This window comes from Stegodyphus dumicola, chromosome X1 (assembly GCF_044657685.1).
Source record: "Stegodyphus dumicola isolate Sdum_Otavi_A_Nest chromosome X1, ASM4465768v1".
Lineage (NCBI taxonomy): Eukaryota > Metazoa > Arthropoda > Arachnida > Araneae > Eresidae > Stegodyphus > Stegodyphus dumicola.
Window position 1 is genome coordinate 148,622,660 of NC_140780.1, and position 21,509 is coordinate 148,644,168.

At 34.3% G+C, this 21,509-nt stretch overlaps 1 protein-coding gene across 1 annotated transcript in view; it reads left to right on the forward strand.

The window, feature by feature from the left end:
- The first annotated feature begins 833 nt into the window (after window positions 1-833).
- Window positions 834-21,509, forward strand: part of LOC118195281 (uncharacterized) — an 81,054-nt gene continuing 60,378 nt past the window's right edge. The window contains exon 1 of the mRNA XM_085807233.1: window positions 834-973. The gene's annotated coding sequence lies outside the window, so the exon portion shown is untranslated. The remainder of the gene's footprint in view (window positions 974-21,509) is intronic.

Here is a 21,509-nt window from a genome sequence, read left to right on the forward strand (position 1 = left end):
TGCTCTGGCCGGTGAAACTGAGCAAAGTCGTACTGTCTCAGCTGTCTGGTGCTCAAGGTTCTTGCCAATGACAGGCGCAATCTTACTCTCATTGCCACGATGAATTTGTGTGCTTGTTCTGATGTTACTGTCAGACAAGTGAGATAAGTCACAACAACACAGCAAAACTTAACGATTGCTCAGTTTGTGCGAGCTTTGTTAATGTTTCTTTCCTCAAACTCCAATATTTTACATATATTTTTTACATTAATTAAAATTAACTGGCTAAACTGCAGAATATACAATGCACATGGAATTACTATATATTATTTATTCGCTTTTTACAATGGAAAAGGTTAAATGCAAAGCTTATTGTTTTAAGCATTATCAGCAATTGCTTCTGTAATAATTAGCCTCATGATGCAAATAGCTTTCTGTATTAAAAGAAAAGTCAAAGTAAGACAAGAAAAGAAAATTCAACGTTAAACTCAATAATTAGTCTCGTGATGCAAATAGCTTTCTGCATTAAAAGAAAAGAAAGTCAAAGTAAGACAAAAAAAGGAAACTCAGCGTTTGGAAAGAAACTCAAAGTAGTCTAAAAAAAGATACTCATCCCTACTACTATATCAGCAGTCTATCAATAATTTAAAATTACCTAACCCGGCGAAGCTGTGTAATATTATTTGGCTGTCTCAGGCTGCCAGGAAAGTGAACCGCCTTTGTACATAATTATGCAAAGAAGGGTCTTAATAATACATATAAGGTGAGTTACTTTACTTGATAATTTGCTACATGCGAAATGAACGGAAATGGAATATATATATTACGCCCTAAAAGTCCAGATAAGCGCAGGAAGCAGGCTACACTAGTATTTCCGTCAGCTACTAAGTTCTTTGAAATAGCACTTCCTCTGTTTATTTTGCAAGTTAGCGTTGTATGGAAGAATAGCAAAACACACATAGCGGCTGGTCTCATTACTGCTCATGAACGAAAGGTAATTAACCTTTTTCTAAAGCACAACCAAGTGCAATATCGATTCTTAATTTTATCGCAATGTGTGATAAAACAAGCTTTCCTTATTGCACATAATTGTAAGTCAATCCCTTCCAAATGATACACATCTACTATTTATTATGCTGTCTGTAAAAACGACTAATCATTAAAACCAGTATACTCTGTGTTGTCTTGGAAATTACAATAAAGTTCAGACGCTGATCTTAAAACTTAAAGCACGTTTAATGCGGTAAACAACGTTTTCAGATTAAAATAAGTATTTTTAGAATTTCGAATGTAATTCTGTAACATATAAAATTTTAATCGCTTAAAATATTTGTTTACGGTATTATAACTGTTTAAATTATACAAACTTCCTTTATCTACTTGTCAAAGAGTCAATTAAAAAGAAGGCTGTTTTTACACTTGTGTAGTATTTCAGTACACAGGTATTTATTTAAGAGTAGATGTAACTTCGTTGAATCGGAAATACACATGCAGATTGTTATGGTAATAATGACAGAATTTCCTCTTTATTTTCCTAGAAATGTTGCCTGCAAGTATCAATACTTCTGAGAATTAAATGAATGATCTGGAATAATTCTTGTTTAATTTCCGGATAAGGCTGGTTATATATTTACATTATATCATTAATCTTCGTATCGAGCAAACAACCGAAAAGAGCAGTTACAAATTATTGCACTAGTTCATTAATTAAAATAATGTTTATTATTTATTAATTCAGATATTGGTTAAGCTAGCATGTTTCAGGGAAATGAATTAAACAGATAGTGTAAAATAAAACGTAATAACAGTATTGGCTATGTTCTTTTCAAGCGATAAATTAAATATAAGGCTTTACTATAAATCAAGTTAATCCATGTATGAGTATTTTTAGTCAGTTTTTTTCACTATTCAAATCCAAGTTAATTACTTTTACATTAATTTACTGTATGCGTATGTTGGCAATTTGTATACTTATTTAATTGTTCAAACAATGACAATTTACTTATTAGAGTTCATGATATATTAATTATTCCCTGAATAATGATTAAGGTGTTATGTTTTTATTAAGCTGTTGAATATCATTTATTAGTAATTTCAGTTTTGATGTTGCTTTTAATTTAGAAAATATGAAGTACTTAAATAACCAATTAATCAAATTAATTAAAAATGTTTGCTTAACAATGCATGTACTTATATGTACATAAATTATAATAGATTTACGTAAATGATGATGTACATAAATTATAAAAGTTTTATACAACTTTTAACAGTTTCACATAAATTATAATACTTTTATATAAATGATATCTTTCATATTTAATTTTATTTAAAACTAAATAAGATCCATTAATAAAAAAAATTAACAGTTTAAAAAATTGTAGAAAAGTATATTTTTCGGTTTAATTTTAACCCTATTTAAACAAGAATTGTAGAAAATTATGCATAATGGGTATAAATTTATAAAATATGTGCATTTTTACTCATGTTCACCATCAAAATTTATATCAATAAAACAAATCACTGCAGAAGCTCACGCATTTCCTTCTCTTAAATTAGTACATACAAGCATGATATTCTTGGAAGTAATCATTATGTGACAAAAAAGTGTTATGTCGTGTGTTTTAATTCCTTCGCCTTTATTTTCTTTTTATTCTTACTTGTGTCACAACAGTATTTTAATGTTTCTTATTACATTTCAAAGTGACTACAAATTATGCAGTAAATTTCGTAAACTTGAATTCTATATTTTAAATCAATTAATGCTACCGTTCATTTACATGGCATAAGAAAATGTCCTTTGGAAAAAGAAATAATTTATTTAAAGTGTTATTTTGCAAAACTGATTTAAGGTTGGTGTTGGTGTATTTAATTATGGCAAAGCACACTAGGGCTATCTGCCTAAGGGGAGGAATGCCTTCGTGGAGGACTTTCTAAGGGAAACTGGCTCGTATACACGTTACACATGGGGAAAACCACGAAAACACCCATGCAGCCAGCCCGTTCGCGGGATTCGAACCTCGGACCGAACTACCAGTGTTCAGCGACTTTACCGCTCGGCCGCTGGTGGGCTTAAAAAAAAAAAAAAAAAAAAAAAAAAAAAAAAAAAAAAAAAAACTGATTTTAGTAAATAACTGCAGCAAACAGTTATTTACTAAATTACAATACAGTTAATTACCGAATTCAGTAAACGACTGTAACGCAAAACGAAACATCATACATTTAGATTGTTTTAATGAGCATGCTAAATTTTAAAATTGTTAAATATAGACCAGGAGGAATGTTGTAGAAAACTTAGCTTTACCTATAGTTACAAACTTGATTTTTTTTGTTTACATTCATTGAAGATGAATGTTTGATGTCCCAAATACTGTATTCATATCTTCAGATAATAAGCAAATATATTTCCATTTGTTAATATTAAATCTATCAAAAACATGTGGAAGAAAATATTACTAATTATTATCTGCAAGTTAATTGAGTAACTTTTGTTTTAAACATTTTCGGCATATAGTTACAGACATAATTATGATATGCAAACATTTTACATTTGTCGGTCAATCTTGCAATGCATTTTAATCTATTATTGTTATCTTTCTCAGTTTTAAATCTTATAAATATATTTTATCAGTGCTAAAAGTTCACCTCTAAAAAAGAAATGCTTTATCGAGACATTTCTAAAAAGTTCCTTTTTACAATGTAACTGATAATTTCATAAAAAAATTAATAGTTTCATAAAATTATGCAAATTCAAAATTATCTAAATATGTTCTTTATTTTATCTTATATATAACATGGAATTTAAAAAAGTTAATTTGATTAGGAATAATTTGAAGTTTTTAAATATTTATGTCATGTGACGTTTTCATATAAATTATAAATATACATGTTGATGTGGACATACCATTTTTTTACATGTCTTAGCTTTATGGTATTAAATGATTTAAAAGGATGCAGTTGGATAATAGAAAGCAATTAGAAGTCAGCTGATTTTTTTATTAATTGTCAAATGCTAATAAATATTTAAAAACTTCAAATTATTAATAAACAAATTAACTTTTTTAAATTCCATGTTGTATATAAGATAAAATAAATATTTAGATAATTTTGAATTTGCATAATTTTATGAAACTATTAATTTTTTTATGAAATTATCAGTTACATTGTAAAAAGGAACTTTTTAGAAATGTCTCGATAAAGCATTTCTTTTTTTTTAGAGGTGAACTTTGTGCATTTTGGATTATGCTCATGTGATGACAATGAGTTATTTAAATTATAAAATTAATATGAACATATCCCACATAAATTAACACGTATCAAATTTCAAGTTGTTTTTAGGTTTTATGAACTGTAATACTTGCAAAAGAAATACAGATGAAATTAAATTAAGAATTAGGTTTATTTTACACGTATTCGAAAACTGCATTTACTGTTATTTAATAAAAACTAACGAAACTGTATTAGAATTCCGAATATTCGGACAGACTGGAACAAGCATTCGTACTAACGCCAAAAACCTTACTATAACAAAATCCAAATAGTGCTTTTAATCATTTTTGTGTTGTCTAAATTCGTTTACTCTTCAGTAAGTGAAGAAATTTTTTTTATCCTTATTTTATTTCACAAAAGATCATAAAGTGTAAAGTTTTCTTTCTTTAAAACCGAATACCAACCATTAGACGAAAACAGTGAAGTTTCATACAATCCAGATAATTGGAGCTCTAATGTAATAATAAAAATAATAATAATAAATTGCCTAAATAAGTATAATTATAGGAAAGTATGAAAGTGCATTTACTTCAGATCAACTGAAATTCAGCAGAAATCTTGCACGGATGAAATCCGCTGTTAAAATGAGAAACTGATATTCTTTGCTCTAGACGACCTTATTGCTAGCAGCATGGAGGTAGGAAGTAAGATGGAGTAGCCCTAAACAGGTTTCTCCCGTACCCTGCTCTGAACCACTGGCGATCCCTACGTGGTGACCAAAAAATTGGGTCATTTACCATTAAGTTCAATGGGTTTTGACGCGATCGGATGTAAATATTTTGTAATTACGTCGTAAATATACGTATAAATGTATATATTTTCTTTTTCTACAACACTTCAGGGTCCTAAGTATATGAAAACAACATATTTTTAAACAACATTTCATTCTGAATAGAATTAAATGCTATACTTTTCGCAGAACAGTTTTCTCAGAATGGTTTAATTTGAATGAAATATTTTCACAAGTTTTCGTTAATTACATTAGAAAAAAAAATTTAAGTAATTCGATTTTATTTGGTTAAGGTACAAAAATTAAGATCAAAGTTTATTGTATTATTAATATTAAAATTATGCATTATTTCTTTTCTATTTATAGAGCTTCTTCCTAAAATACTTTCTTAAATATGACATGATTTTTTGGCTTCTGAGGCATCTTTTAAATCGAAAAATATAAGTCAATTTATAATTAATGCTCTATTCAGCTCATTTTATATTAGAGAATTATTAGAAATTAGCGAAATACTTTTAATAGTACTTAACTTTCTCTGAACATTTCTGAAAGGGAATAAAATAAGGATTTTTTTAAGGTATTATTTAAAACTTGTAGCTGAGTTATTATAAAATGTAAGGGGAATAATTCTTTTAATTATACTTATCAGATTTTTTTTTACCATTGATTTCAACAATACATATTCCAAAACTTTTTATTACTTTCTTAAGTGCGCATCTCATAGCATTTGCTTTACAATGCCTTTTAACAGATTGCTTTCAGTACGAACAATCCTTGCTTAAATAGTTTTATAACATATTTGTCAAAAGGATTTCAATTTATGTTTACAATTCAATATTAAGGTTATTATATATTTATATAACATTTATAATCATTATAAATTAGATACATTTAATAATTAGATTTCTTCACAGTTGTTTATAAATGAATAAATTCTTCATTTCAAGTACATTTATAAATAATTTAATGAATATTTGCGTAATTTGTTAAAGGCAGATACATGCTTTTTGCAAGCACATGCATAAATACCCATACATATTTCATATTTTTCATTTCCGGCATGTGCAAATCTTTAATTTCTGTGCATTCACTATATTTTAATTTTAATTAACCCAAATAAGTAAAACGTGTAAGCCCAAAGGGATTATTTTTCAGATATATAAAATTAAAATGATGAGTTTAAAATGAATAGCAGTAAAGCCTCGCCTCTAAAAAATTTTAAAAGGTACATGTTACAATAATATATGGATGTGAAAAAAATTTATTTTATTTAAAACCTTTTGGCGTTTGGAGCATAAAATAAAAGTAGCGAATTCTCTATGAAGGGTATCGAAAGACGTATTCAATTTTAAAGGTACCGTAAGGTATTTTTCATTCTTTAAGCATAACATTTTTGTTAAAATTTATATTTTGTAGTTTTTTTTTTTTTTTTTTTAGTTTAGTTTATATTTTTGTAGAATTTTATAAAAATAATTCATAATCAAAATCGCTGTTGTTAGTTACCGAAAAATAACCAAGATGTGATTTTTGCGTAAATGTCACTAAACTATACAGATTGCTATTATCCATCACACTATGAATGTTTCTTTCATGCGAAAGTGTCCCTTTTCCGATTTGTATGGAACTGTCGTGTGTCGAAATACTATCAGAACACTGTCAAGCGAGCTTCTGAATGTAAACAAAGAACACCCCATCTGGTGACCGAAGCTTCGAAGCAGTGCTTCACTTCTAGTGCCGGTTGGCCACTCCTTCCTTTCTTACCTCCATGGCTAGCAGTCGATTAAGAACTCTCCTGGTTCCAGGAAAAGACAGGGAAACATTTGTTTTGTTGTAAACAAAGAGACCGCAGGCGAGCATTTGTCCCCACAATGTAAAAGCCAAAGATCTTTGATAAAAGCTTTGAGTCCTTTGATAAAAGCTGTTTTTAGCAAGGTCACAGTACGTGGGAACTTCGAGTTAAAAGATTACTTTCATATGTAACTAACAGGTATTAACTTTGATTAATGATCTCGATGCATATCTCTTTGGTCTACATTAAACTATTGTTCAAGAAGTTAAACATTTTCAAGCATCTTCTGCTCTGTATTATTTTATTCCTTGACATGAAAGATTCGCTGAAGTCTTGTTCCAATTTAATTGCCAATATTTGCTTAATAAAATGAGGCGAATATTGTACCAAATGCAGTAAATTCACAAACTTAATATACAGCTTATTCCAGTTAAATGGGTAATGGGATTTTCATAAAAGAAATTAAATTGTGTAAGTTAATGCAAATGTTGATATGAAAAAAAGTAACAAATTTCATGTTGAAGTTATTTTGAAGATCTTTAAATCAAGAAAATATATTTTTTTTTTTTTGCAAATATATACAAAAATTTAGCTCACATGTTAAAATTTAATGAAAAATTTTAGCCTCATACATGAATGTTAGAATAATCATTAACGCAATTTAAATTTATATAAGATATCAAGATTTTTTTCAAAGTCGGTAGAAGTTTTTAACCAGAGGAAAATTAATTTTAAACGTAAAGACGACTAAAACGCAAAAATAATTTTGATAGCACATTAAAATGCTGTTGGAAAAAAAATATTCGCACACCCTTTTTTCCATGTTCGTGAGAAAAGGAAAACAAAGTAAAATGCCAGAAATAGACTAAATATTTTGAATTAATAAACTTCATTTTCAATCTTTTTATAATTTGTAAAATATCCGCAAAAGTGACGAAGGAAATATACCATAAAGCCGGTAGTTTTTTTCAGTACATTCGGATTCGTATAATTTTCGTAAAAATAACGTGTGAAAAATAACGATAAAGAGTCAACAGTATCTTCAGCTACTTTTATTCGTATAAATTTCATAAAAGTAACGTGTAAAAAATACCATACCCTTATTTCACCAAAATTAAACGTATATTTTTGGAGAAGTGCTGCCTGGGTAGATGATAGAATAACATAATGCTGGTTTCAGCTTTACATAGGTGTAGAATAACATAATGCTGGTTTCAGCTTTACATAGGTGATAGAATAACATAATGCTGGTTTCAGCTTTACATAGGTGATATAATATTACGGCAAGGTTGCGTTCTGTGTATTCACAAATAAGCTACTTATTCAATCAATCACATTTATTTTTAATTTACATAGTGAAAAAAAAAAAAAGGACATTCTACAAAAACATATCATGCAGCGTATATGCACGCTAGCGATAACGGCACAAGCACGAGGAAGAACTAACTACAACAAATCAGTTCACTTCACTTGAGAGAAAAGTACATAGTTGCAGCACTGCTATACAAGAAAAAAACAAAGTTAACATTTAATTTAAAAGTTCGTTGCATTGTTGCTGCATACTCCCCTCCCAGTGTCAAGGATATCGTACAGGGAAATGAACATGACGCCCATAACGTGTAGTCTTAGGTTGCACCTTTGTTGCAGGCTGTGCTGAAGTGGTAATGTCAGATGAACACTCATTTGATGGGGTATCTGGGTTAAGTGGCAAATCATGTACCAGAGTGCCCTGCAAATGGTGAGGTGAAGTTGGTGGTGGAGCGATTGGTTTATCCCTGTTCAGAACATAAGCTGTCTTTACACGATCAATGGATACAGGTACAGTTTTGCCATTTATGTCTAGGTAAAAGATCTTCTCTGTTCTACGAACAACTAAAAATGGTCCATCATAAGGAGGTTGAAGTGGGCGTCTCACCATATCATGACGAAGAAAAACATGGGTAGCTGTGGCTAAATCACGGTGTATAAAGGTTTTGCTATCACCATGTCTCTTGGGTGGTATGGGGCGAAGTGTTTGCATATGTGCACGTAAGTGGCTGACAAAATCTGTGGTGTCAACCGGTTGTTGAACAGGAACCAGGAAATCCCCAGGCAGACGAATGGTGATGCCGAAAACCAAATCTGCTGGTGTGCAACCCAAATCTTCTTTCAAAGCAGCTCGAAAACCAAGAAGAATCACAGGAAGGACTTCAGTCCACCGCTCAGTGGCATGGCACTTGATAGCAGTCTTAAGAGGTCGATGCGATTCCTCTATTAACCCATTCGACTGGGGGAGGTAACTAGTCGTCCTGGATCTCTGAATTCCCAGGTGATGAGTGAAAGAGCGAAAAAGTGAAGCTTCAAACTGGCGTCCTTGGTCAGTTGTCACAGTAGAGGGCACTCCATACCTGGAGACCCAGCATGTGAAAAATGCTTCTGCAACAGTTTGAGCAGAGATATCCTTGAGTGGTTGAGCTTCTGGCCATCGAGAGAAACGATCAATTAAAGTCAAGCAGTAAGAATAACCATTTGAGGGAGGGAGAGGGCCTATAAGTTCCAAGTGAACATGGTCAAATCTTTGAGAAGGCTCCTTAAAACTTGCCAAAGGTGCTTTTGAATGGCGATGAATTTTAGCCTTTTGACATGGGATGCAACACTTGGTCCATTCTGCTATATCCGATAACATTTTAGGCCAAACAAATCGTGACCGCACAATGTGTTGTGTTCTGCGTACACATGGGTGAGCCATGTTGTGTAATGAGGCAAAAGCATCCTGGCGAAACTGTGTTGGGACATAGGGACGAACTCTGCCAGTCGATACATCACAGAATAGATCAATGTTTGATTCCGGGAGAGTAATTTTTTTAACTGCAGGGATGTGTCTGATGACAGTAAGGACTTCAACTCATCATCCAATGTTTGTGCTTTAGCTATTTCAGAATAATCAACTGCTGCAGGAAGAGTTAAGGCAGCTATACGGGACATGACATCTGCAGGAATATTCTCAGGCCCTGGAATGTGCTGTATGTTAGTTGTGAATTGCGAGATGAAATCTAAATGCCTCACCTGGCGTGGAGAGCACTTGTCATTCTTTTGACGGAAAGCATATATCAGAGGCTTATGATCAGTATAGAGGACAAAGTCTCTAGCCTCCAACATATGTCTGAAATGGCGAATGGATGCATAAGCAGCAAGGAGCTCCCTGTCATAAGCACTGTACCGAGTTTCTGCTGTACTGAGCTTCCTCGAGAAAAAACCTAAGGGCTGCAATTTGGAGTCCACAACCTGATGCAATGCACCACCAATAGCATGATCAGATGCATCTATATGCAAGGCAAGTGGGGCAGTTGGAGAAGGATGAGCAAGTAACGTGGCATTAGCTAGTGCTTGTTTGCATTTTTCGAAAGCCTCTGTTGCAAGCGAAGTCCAAATAATTGGTTTCTTCGAATTCTTCTTACCAGAACCCTTTAGGATGTCACTTAACAAAGCTTGGTTATCTGCTGCATGAGGCAAAAACCTACGATAGAAATTCATTAGGCCTAGAAACTTACGCAAATTACCAATAGTTTCAGGCAACTTAAAATCTTGGACTGCTTCGACTTTATTTTGCAAGGGTTTAACCCCTTCTGGGCTTATATGGTGACCAAGAAACTCCAACTCAGTGACACCAAACACACATTTTGAAACATTTAACTTGAGACCATAAGTACTCAGTCTTTGAAATATAGCATGCAAGTGCTTCTTATGCTCCACTGCATCATTTGAAAAACATAGTATATCATCAAGATAAACATAACAAAACGGGAGACCCCTTAGGACCTCGTGCATAAAGCGCATGAAGGTTTGGGGTGCATTCACTAAGCCAAAACACAGATGAGTATACTCGTAGAGACCCCATGGGGTTGTCACTGCTGTTTTAGGAATGTCAGCGTCTGCAATAGGAATTTGGTGAAATGCTTTAAAGATGTCTACTTTTGAGAAAATGGATTTACCATAGAGTGGATGAGCAAAGTCTTGAAGGTACGGAATAGGATAACTATCAAATTCAGTCACAGAATTTAGCTTGTGGTAATCTCCAACCGGACGAACTGTAGAATCCTGCTTAGGGACGACATGCAATGGTGAACTCCATGGACTCTTGGAAGGACGGATTATCCCTTGATCCAGGAGGAATTCGAACTCAGATTTCACTGCTTCGTGCAGCTTCGGATGGAGTCGTCTCGGTTTTGAAGTCACAGGTGGTCCACGAGTCAAGATATGATGCACTGTGTTATGAGGAACAGTCTGCTTAATTAGAGTAGGATTTGTTATATCTGGAAACTCAGAAAGCAAGGAGTCATAATCTGAATTAACAGAAACTGTGACAATAGAAGGTTGGCTTTTGTGAGCAACATTGCCATAAGTAAACAGTGAAGTTTCAGGATTTATAAGACACTGCCGTTTCAAATCAACAAGAAGATTAAAATATTTCAAAAAATCTGCACCGATGATAGGAGAAGTTACATCAGCAATCACAAATGTCCATGAGAAGGGCTTCCGGAGACCCAAGTCGACTTGTCTGCGCACAAATCCATATGCAGGAATTTTAGAATTGTTGGCAGCAAAAAGGGCAAATGTTTCACAACAGTTTCTCTTATCTTTAGGAGAAGGAGATAACACTGAGATCTCACTACCAGAATCGATCAAAAATTTTTGACCAGTCTTCCTGTCTTGAAGAAATAATCGACTGGGCTTTTTGGATACTTCCGTCATCCCAGCTATGACGGGAGTTAAGGCCCGTCCACACGAGGACGCTCCCGACGTAGTTGACGCAACTTTTTTGACGCCGGCGTAAATTCGCATGACGCAGAAGACGTAAAACTGAGTACGTTCCTGTACAGCTTTTTCGCCCGCGACGCGCGCGTTCGTCCAATAGCCGACCGAGTTCTTATCACGTGTCATAATCAGAAAACCTTCTTGCTTACCCGTTTCAATATGGCGTCAGAACCACACAGAGATGAGTTTTTGCTTAGAAATATCATAAGTGTATACAGCAATAAAATAATCACTCCTTCTTCAGATTTCTCAAACCGTATATATTGGTATAAATTTAAAATTCTCATTAAAGGGAAAAACTGTATATTTATAAAGCAATGATCGACCAGTATATGCTTCACCTATTTATAACACCGTAAGTAATAGGAACCTAAATAAATTACAGTTTCTACGAAATCAAAGTTTCTGGCTTACAAAATTATCCTTAATTATTATAAATATTGGCTATATCATGTGTAATAAAAAACTCTATAAATATCCCAATATTAAATACACCAAAAACTAACTTCAGCAATATAACATCTTCTAAAATAAAACAGTTGACTGTGAAAGAGTATTCAATAAAATACAATTACGAAATTTTGGAGGAAAGTTACAACTTGTGTCATACAGCAATCATTTATTGAAATTTAATTAAATTACCTTTGCAGCGACTTCTACTTGTTACATTATTGTTCACGTGTACTGCTATCACAGGTAGCTGAGTGGTCAGCGCGCTGCTTTGCGGAGCGAAAGGTTCAGTAGTTTTTCTCATTTTGAAACGTGTTTCTCATATTTAATCATGAATCATTAAATTCTTATTTTACCTATTATTATTGTTTTCATTTCTTATTTTATTCATTATTATTATTGTTTTTAATTTAGTTTAAAAATGTGCATTGTAAATAGAAATCCTTATATAATAATATATCTGCATCTCTTTATCATATATCATCTATAAATTCTCTTTATTTTTACTTTATTGCATATTTTATCATGCACATAATTTCTCATAAACTGTACAAAGTTTGAACCTCATTCTAAATTCAAAAATAAATAAAAAGAAAAACAAAAGGCCAAGGGAGGGGTAGTTAAAAAAATATGAAGTTGGTTTTATTATATGGTGGATGGTGTATATAAAGAGAATTAAGTACTTTATATACTGTATTCCAAACCAATTTTATAAATCCTAATTTTCATACAATATAGAATCTGCAAGTCTGTCAAGCTGGTCGATACTCATCCTGAAGTAATTAAGAAACAAGTAATATTAAAAAAAAAAAATAAGTCAATTCCTACTTAGGTCCACAAAGAAAAATTAAAAAAATACAAATAAATAAATAAAAATACAAACAGAATTTTTTTAAATTAAAAATTTAAAAAATTTTAATATGTGAAAAAGCTGTGTTAACATCAAGTGTCATTCACTACAAGTTTAAATTTATTAATTATTAAATCACTACTAATTATTAATTATTAAATCACTATCATTTATTAATTATTAAATCACTACAAGTTTAAATGTATTTGAACTTGATGAATAAAAAGCATTTTATGTACTGAAAATTTAAACAAGATATAGGGAGAGTGTGAGATAATAGTAGGAATTTAATAATTCCGGATATTCCTTTCGTAAACGAGGCAGTAAAAAAAAAAAAATCTAAAATCTCTTTGAACATAAATAAATCTTTCGGACCCATTCTTGCCATTTTTTTGCGGTTTTGCCTCTGCTTAATAATTGCACTTAATAGTAAAATTTCAGCTACTAAAAAAAATCATCTGATTCGGACAACTTGCCGCAAACATACAGAAGCACGCGAAGTAATAAGATATAGCTCTGTTGACGCTATATTACAGCGTCACGTGATTTTTGCGCAAAATAATTCTATTGGTTAAACGCACTCTTCGCAAGCGTACTCGGTTGGACGCTTAAACGCTGGTAACGTAAAAGCGCGTTCGTCAGCTACGTTTCGAGCGTACTCGTGTGGGCGGGCCTTTACAGGTTTTTTTTTGCTGCTGGTACGCGCAAGGCTTAGCACATTTGCGTGCCTTATCACCAAAACGGTTATGATAGAAACACACATTACTGGAAGTATTACTTTTTCTGGAGCGAGAGGTTGAGCGACTCCGGAACCTAGTTGTCCTCCGAGCATGGGAAAGTTCAGAAACTTGGCGTGTAAGTTCTTCGATCTGCCTGGCCAGGGTTTCAGTTGTGATGGCATTGGGATCCAAGGACGTTCCAGCTCCAGAAGTAGCACAGATTGCACTAGGTTGAACAACCTCAGCGACTTTATCAGCTATAATTGCTAGCTGATCAAGTGTTTCAGAAGAAGCAGACAGAAATGTTTGGATATGGGCTGGCATCCGTTGCATCCATAAATTTTGCAAAAAGTCATCATTAAGCTGTTTCCCAGAAAGCTCTGTCATTTTCCGTAGGAGATGACTAGGCCGTTCATCCCCCAACTGGAGTTCAGTGAGGAGTTTTTAATTTTCTGGTGTTCAGAATCTTCAAATTCACTGATGAGCCTCTCAGACAGTTTTTTATATTTGTCCGAGTCCGGAGGGTTTAGTACGATATCCGAGACGTGCGACAGAGTTTCCGCATCTATATTCGCTATAAGAGCAGAAAATTTCGTTCCATTACTCGTAATTCCGCTGTAAATGAAGGCATTGTCACATTGTGCGATCCACAACCGCACATTAGCTTTCCAGAAAGGTGGAATGCGAAGTGCAACTTTCGCTACTTGGCTCTGCTGATCGGGTGGAGGCATCGCTAGTATGTGGAAATAGTCCCGAAGAGCAGAAACAGAATACTTGTAATTATCTAGAAAGCGAAGATGCCACAGTGGGATAGGCTTACCACAGCAAGGCTTAGCGAAGCATGTGACCAATTAACGTAACTTATTTTTCGTCCATAGGTCACCAATTACGGCAAGGTTGCGTTCTGTGTATTCACAAATAAGCTACTTATTCAATCAATCACATTTATTTTTAATTTACATAGTGAAAAAAAAAAGAACATTCTACAAAAACATATCATGCAGCGTATATGCACGCTAGCGATAACGGCACAAGCACGAGGAAGAACTAACTACAACAAATCAGTTCACTTCACTTGAGAGAAAAGTACATAGTTGCAGCACTGCTATACAAGAAAAAAACAAAGTTAACATTTAATTTAAAAGTTCGTTGCATGGTTGCTGCAATATCATAATGCTGTGATTGTACATACTATTGTATAAAAATCGGAAACAGGAGGACAGTAGCTAGCATGTTGATATATAAATTGAAATATAAATTCCTATTATGTAAATAATGTTATGCTATTATAGAAATGCTGGTGGTTGTTGATTCCTGTTATGAAACAGCTAAACTCTTCTTTATCTGCTCCGAAAAGCTTATTATCTGTAGATTGTCGCTTGAGCAAAAAAGTGGTGACGATAAATCGTTCGGCTGGATATAGGCTACTGGGTCTCGTGCCTTTGGCTAGTCGCTATTCAGTATGCGAGTAAAATGTAAAGAATTCTTGTACTCTCATAATTACTTACATTCTCCTATGCGTGTTGACGTGACGTAAGAGGTTAGCACGTCCAGTTAACAACTGAAAGATCCGTGGTCCAAATTCCGGTGAAGGTATAGCTGGATTTTTGAGTTCTCTACCTCGAAACGCCTAAAATTTCTACTAACTCAGCAACTTTTAAACAACTGAAAAACATTAGAAGCTCAATACAGCAATACATGAATATTTAACAATGAATTAGTGAGATCAGAACCCAGGTCGAACTGACATTACAAATCAATTATTTTTGGAATTCTTATTAATAATTCATTTATAACATCTAAATGAACTAAGTGTAATTTCTTAAATTTACTTTATGTTTTAATTTTTTTTTTAATTTTTTTTTTTTTTTTTTTTTTTTTTTTTTTTTTTGTTTCTTTATTGCAAAGAAACAACAAAATATCACTGTCTGTAGTAAGCAAATGTTTTTGAAGACTATTGATAACATAAGAGTCCGAATAGGTATTTCTGAGCACTTTCTGTTAGACTTTTTGTCACGGAAACCCCAGAAAGTTAGAGTAATTAAATTTGAAATATAAAATGCATAATTAACAGTTGCTTTGATTTTAGATAATGAGATCAAATTTACAAATGTGGAGTATAAATTCACTCAGAAACAATATATGCAAGCTAGTTGCTGGCGTTTCTTTTGGAGAATATGCTAAAAAGAACTTTCTCCGTCACATTATTTGCATTCCAATTTAATTTGTTTGTAATGAAAATGGTAGAGTCAAGAAATAATAATATCCTGGATGTGGTTGTATTTTTGATAGCTGACGGTTAAGAACAAAAGAAAGAACGAGAAAATCTCTTCTGGTCTAACTTGTAATAACTTTCGAAGAATAATCAAGGGCTTGAACAGTGGATTATTATTTAGATTATAAAGCACACGAGGTTTTTCTCACCTAAAAGGACCGATGCCTTCATGGAAGACATTTTAAAGTAAACTAGCTCTTATTCAAATTACACATAAGGAAAATCTAAGATCTGTATTAATTTGAGTATGAAAAAGCACACTAAGACCATCTGTTTAAGAAAAGAATGCCTTCGCAAAGAGTTTTCTAAGAGAAATTGGCTCGTATTTATGTTACACATGTAGAAATCTGCGTAAATACTTATGTAGCGAACCCGTTTTGTGAGATTTGAAGCCGGCTCGAATTATCAGTTTTCAGCACTCTAATTGTTGAGCCACCGATATGCTGGGTGTTGACTTTTCCGATAATAATCCTATGTGTTGTATCTGACTTCGAATCTAAAATTTTCTGAAGAACACAAAAACCTTGTCTAAAACTTAAAGGTTTATTTAACTGGAACTTCAACACTGATGAAAACTTAACATCACAAACGAAAACTTAACATCTTGGGTGGAAAAACTTCAAAGTGCTTTAAAGTAACAGCTATGCCGGCACGGTGAAGAACACTTTCCCTTAAAAGACAGAATCCATCTAGCCCTTTCGGCGTATATCTCCATTTCGCTGAATTCAGACATCCGCTCCTACGTGTTTTGGACTTAAACAGCCAGGCTGGAACTGGAATAGTACTGGATCAGGACCGGAACTGAACTGGAACAAGACGGGAACCGGAACAGGACTGGATCCGCAACAAGACGGGAACCGGAACAGGGCGGGAACCGGAATCTCTCATTCCCTGGCTTCTCCCCGGGCAGGTCTCTTCTGGCTCGAACTAAAAGGAACTGCGGTGCCACTAAGGAAAGCACCTCCTTTTATTGCCGGCGGTTGCCGTTACTACAGGCGACTTATGCAAATATTTAACATCCTTCCACCTAAGGGAAAAAAAAAAAGAAAAAAAAAAGTGAACTTTCACATCAAAGTAAAACAATGCCAAAGAGCCTTAATATGCCAGTCTGTCCGGCGGAGTTACAGTTCTACCAGATCGTGTTACAGGTCTGACAGATTTATCATCTAAGTTGAGTTTAAGTTCAGACAACGAATCTTGTTTTTCATTCTGCAGCTTCACGGGTACATCATTTTGCGCTAACTTCGCTTCGTTCTGCTGGAACGCTTCGTTAAGTTCGAACTGCTCTAAGCAAGATTCCATTTCGGGTCTTTACTCTTGCAAGCCGATTTATTCCATCAGGTCCTGGAAGTAGTTCTATGACACGACCAAGTTGCCAAAAACGTCTTTTGTCACTACTATCGATCAAAACAATATCATCTAATTTAATAGTAACTTTCCTTTCAGCTCTTTTATGCGAAACCTTGAGAATTCCCAAATATTCTTTACGAAATCTATTTTTAAATGCTTCTCGTACAGTTTGAATATACTGAAATCTTCTTTGTAAATTACTTGATTTAATACCGTATTTTATATCCCGCAAACTACTAGTTCTAATTTCTTTTAAAAAGTCGGCAGGAGTTAAAGCTTTAAATTCAGGATCGGAAGGAATTACTGTCAACGGTCGGTCATTAAGAATCGCTTCACAGTCACACAGTATCGTGTACATTTCTTCATAATTTAAACAAGCATGTTTAAGAACTTTTTTAAGGACTTGCTTCATCATTCCGATCAGACGTTCCCACCAACCACCCCACCATGGAGCACCAGGGGGAATAAATTTCCATGTTATCCGCTCATTGGCTGCCTGCCGATTAATTTGTTCAAAATCTATTAATTTAAATGCATTTGAAGCTCCTACAAAATTAGTTCCATTATCACTGTACACAGTTGTGGGTTTACCTCTTCGTGACACGAACCGATGAAAAGCCTGAAGAAACACTTCTGTAGATAGAGAAGTCAGCAACTCCAAATGGACCGCTCTATAAACGGCGCATGTAAAAACACAAATCCATGCCTTTTCTTTGTTTCTCAACAATAAAGGACCACAAAGGTCTATACCCGTTACTTGAAATACTGCTGAATCATTTACTCGCTCTATTGGCGGTGGGGCTGATATGTGGTCAACAGGTGCAGCAGAATATCTCTTGCAAGTAATGCATTTACTCAAAACAGAACGCACCGTTCTTCTGCCAGATAACAACCAAAACCTTTCCCTTAAGGTATTCAGTATATATTGTACACCTACATGTCCTTTCTTTTTATGCTCTTCCATAATTAAATTCCTAACTAATGGATGTTCTCCTGGTAATATTATAGGTGTTCTAAATTCTAACGTGTCATCTCTTCGAAACGCACCAGTTTTAATTCTTAGAATTCTCGCATCGTAAAATGGACTAAGAGTTCGTAAGCGTGCGTCTTCTATATCCTGAAACGATTCCGATTGAATCAAGCGAATAACAACCTTTTCTGCAAAATCAATTTCATCAACAGTGAGTTCACCTTTCTTTTTTTGCTTATTTCTGCAATTAAAGAAAAATCGTTGAATCCAACAAACAACTCTAGCTGTTTTTCGATAGCTAGAAAATCGCTCACTCAAACTAAACCTTTCAGTAGACACTAGAGATGAAACCACTGCCTTTTTTTTCTCGCTGGCTATTTCCGCTTCATCAGTTATAAATTCGGCACTCGGCCAATTTTCTTGCGATTTTAAAAGCCAGCTCGGACCCTCCCATCATTTTGACCGGGAGAGTTGGCGAACTGAACACCCTCTACTTGGAAGATCTGCAGGGTTAAGGTGACCAGGTATATGCCTCCAATCCTCCACACGTGTCAAAAGCCTTATTTCCTGTACTCTATTTTCTACAAATGTCCCCCATTGTTCTTCCCTTTTTATCCATTTAAGGACAGTAGTTGAATCTGTCCAGAAAAATATACTTCTGGCCTCAAAGTCTTTTAGAACGTCTGCAGCAAGACGAGATGCAATAGTTGCTGCTAACAATTCTAATCTTACAATAGTAGTTTCCTTTTTACCACAAGGGGAAACTCTAGACCTAGCCTGAAGCAAGTGGACTTTAACTGATTCAGGTTCTTCTACACGAATAAAAACTACTGCCGCATACGCTGCTTGACTGGCGTCACAAAAAACATGGATTGAACACTGTTTTGGCTGATATCGTATCCACCTTGGAATTTTAATGTTTTTCAAATGAAAAATGTCTTTTACCCATTTCAAAAATTTACTTTTAATTTCGGTGTTAACTTCTTCGTCCCATTTTACTTTTGTTTCCCATGTACGCTGTAATAACATCTTAGGTAATATAAGGACTGGACATATTATACCGATGGGATCAAATACTTTATGGGCTACTGCCAAAATACTCCTTTTCGTAACTTTCTCGAAACAAAGATTTTGTAAATTAGCAACATTTATTTGAAGAGTATCGCCTTGTCTTTCCCATAACAAACCTAATACATTCGCAATAGTTTCTGTTTCTAAACTACAGTCGGTATATTCCCAACCCCGTAATTCAAATTTTCGTTGTGCCATAACATCTGAAGCTACTTTCATGAAGCGCTGTAATTCATCTTCACTTCCGACATTTGTTACACAGTTATCAACATAGAAACTATTCGTTAATTTAACAATAATGTTGGAAGAATATTTTACATCTGCATCATTTTTCTCCAAAATTGAATTTAAGTGATATTGAATAACAGCTCCAAGTAAAAATGGACTACTGGTTACACCAAATACGACTCGACAATGACGAAAATGCTTCAAGCCATCTTCACCCTTTATCCAAAGAAATCGGAGGAAGTTTCTGTCACTAGAATTCAGGCCAATTTGTAGAAAGGCCTTACGAATATCAGAAATCACCCCTATTTTTTCTTGGCGAAATCTATTTAAGATTGTAGGAATAAATGAAATAAGGTTTAATCCCTTTTCAAGACAATCGTTGAGACTCGGAGAACCCTTTACTTTAGACGAAGCGTCAAATACTGGCCGTAACTTCGTAGTACTATTTTCCTTAACAACATGTCTATGTGGCAAATAATGATGGGGTAAATCTAATTCATTTACGGGTACTTCCTCTATTATGCCCTCTTTGAGCCATTCTTTGAATATATTTTCATACTCTTGGCGAAGATTATCTATTTCAAGTTGCCTAATCGTACCGTGCAACCTTTTAAGCGATAACTCAAAATTATCCGACAGGGGAGGGTGCCCTTCCAACCAAGGCAAAGACACTACAAAGCGGTCATCTTCTATTTTTACAGTATCAAGAAAATGTTGCCTGGTAGCCTCATGCAATTCCAATTTAGTCTTTTGTTCGGATGGGTCCGTAATACCAAGCGAGTCGAGGGCCCATAAATCAGAAATACAAGCCTCTTTATTCAACATTGAAGTAACTAAGAATGTTGAACCTTCACTATTCAACTCCCCGGTTTTTCCCAAAACCGTCCATCCTAACTTTGTTTCAATAGCTACAAGACCGTTTGAAATTTGTTTATGATTCCCCGTTAATAATCGTCCTGCAACATCGGCTCCTATTAAAATTTCTATGGGTCCTTCTAAACGATCTGTTAAACTTATTCCTCAGTCAGCAAGCTCTTTAAGCCATATTCCTTGTCCAATAGAAGGTATACTATTACAAATAACAGGCTGACTTAACGCATCAAAATTACAACTGTACGAGCCAGACATATTAGATAAATGAATTTTGTAAACTTTATGTTCACACAAACTGGTCGTTGTACCGCCAAATAATGCGTGGTTAAGGTATTCCTTTACCGTATACCTATAACCCATATCTTGAGCTGCGCTTTGCAGAATATACGACCTTTGAGAACCAGTATCAATTATAGCTCGAGCCGAACGAGATTTTTTATCCCCTTTAATTATTACTCTTATTGTTTGCAGCAAAACTTTAGGAGACCTTGAAGAAATGTTGGCGAGTGTTTCAGCCTGATTTGGAGGCTGTTCCGTTCTTGTCTCACTCAATTGTGAATGGCCCTTACATAGAAAAATATGATGCCTTTTGCCGCATGTAAAACAAACTGTTTTTAATCTACACCTCCTGACAGAATGTCCAGATTTCAGACACAGATAACAAGAGCGTGTCCTTTGGACCAAAACTTCTCTTTCTGACAACGATAAGTTACGCGCCTGAAAACATTCCGCAGAATCATGATTTATACTGGAACAAAATATGCAGCCTTTTCTAGCTTCATTAGAAGAAGTAAACAGTTCAGCTGCCGTAGGTTTTAAGCGAGGTTCTCTTATCTTTAAACCCGAATTCTTTTTCTTATTACCGTGAGCCAATCGATCAAAAACATTGAAAGATTTAGCTGCTAAAGAAATTCTTTCCTCACTTTCAACTTCACCGCGCAAGAAACATAAAAGGCGCTCAAGGTCAGATTCCCTTTCTCTTAACTCGGCGTTTTCGCCGGTTAAACTTTCTGATCCTTTACGCGAAAACCTAAGTCTCTCCCACGTTTTTAAGACTTCATTCGGCAATGCTGATTCTACCAATGGATATAATATCGCGCAATATTTGCCTCTATTTATTCCCAATATCTCCAAGGCTCTTAGATTAGATTCGAGTTCATCGTAT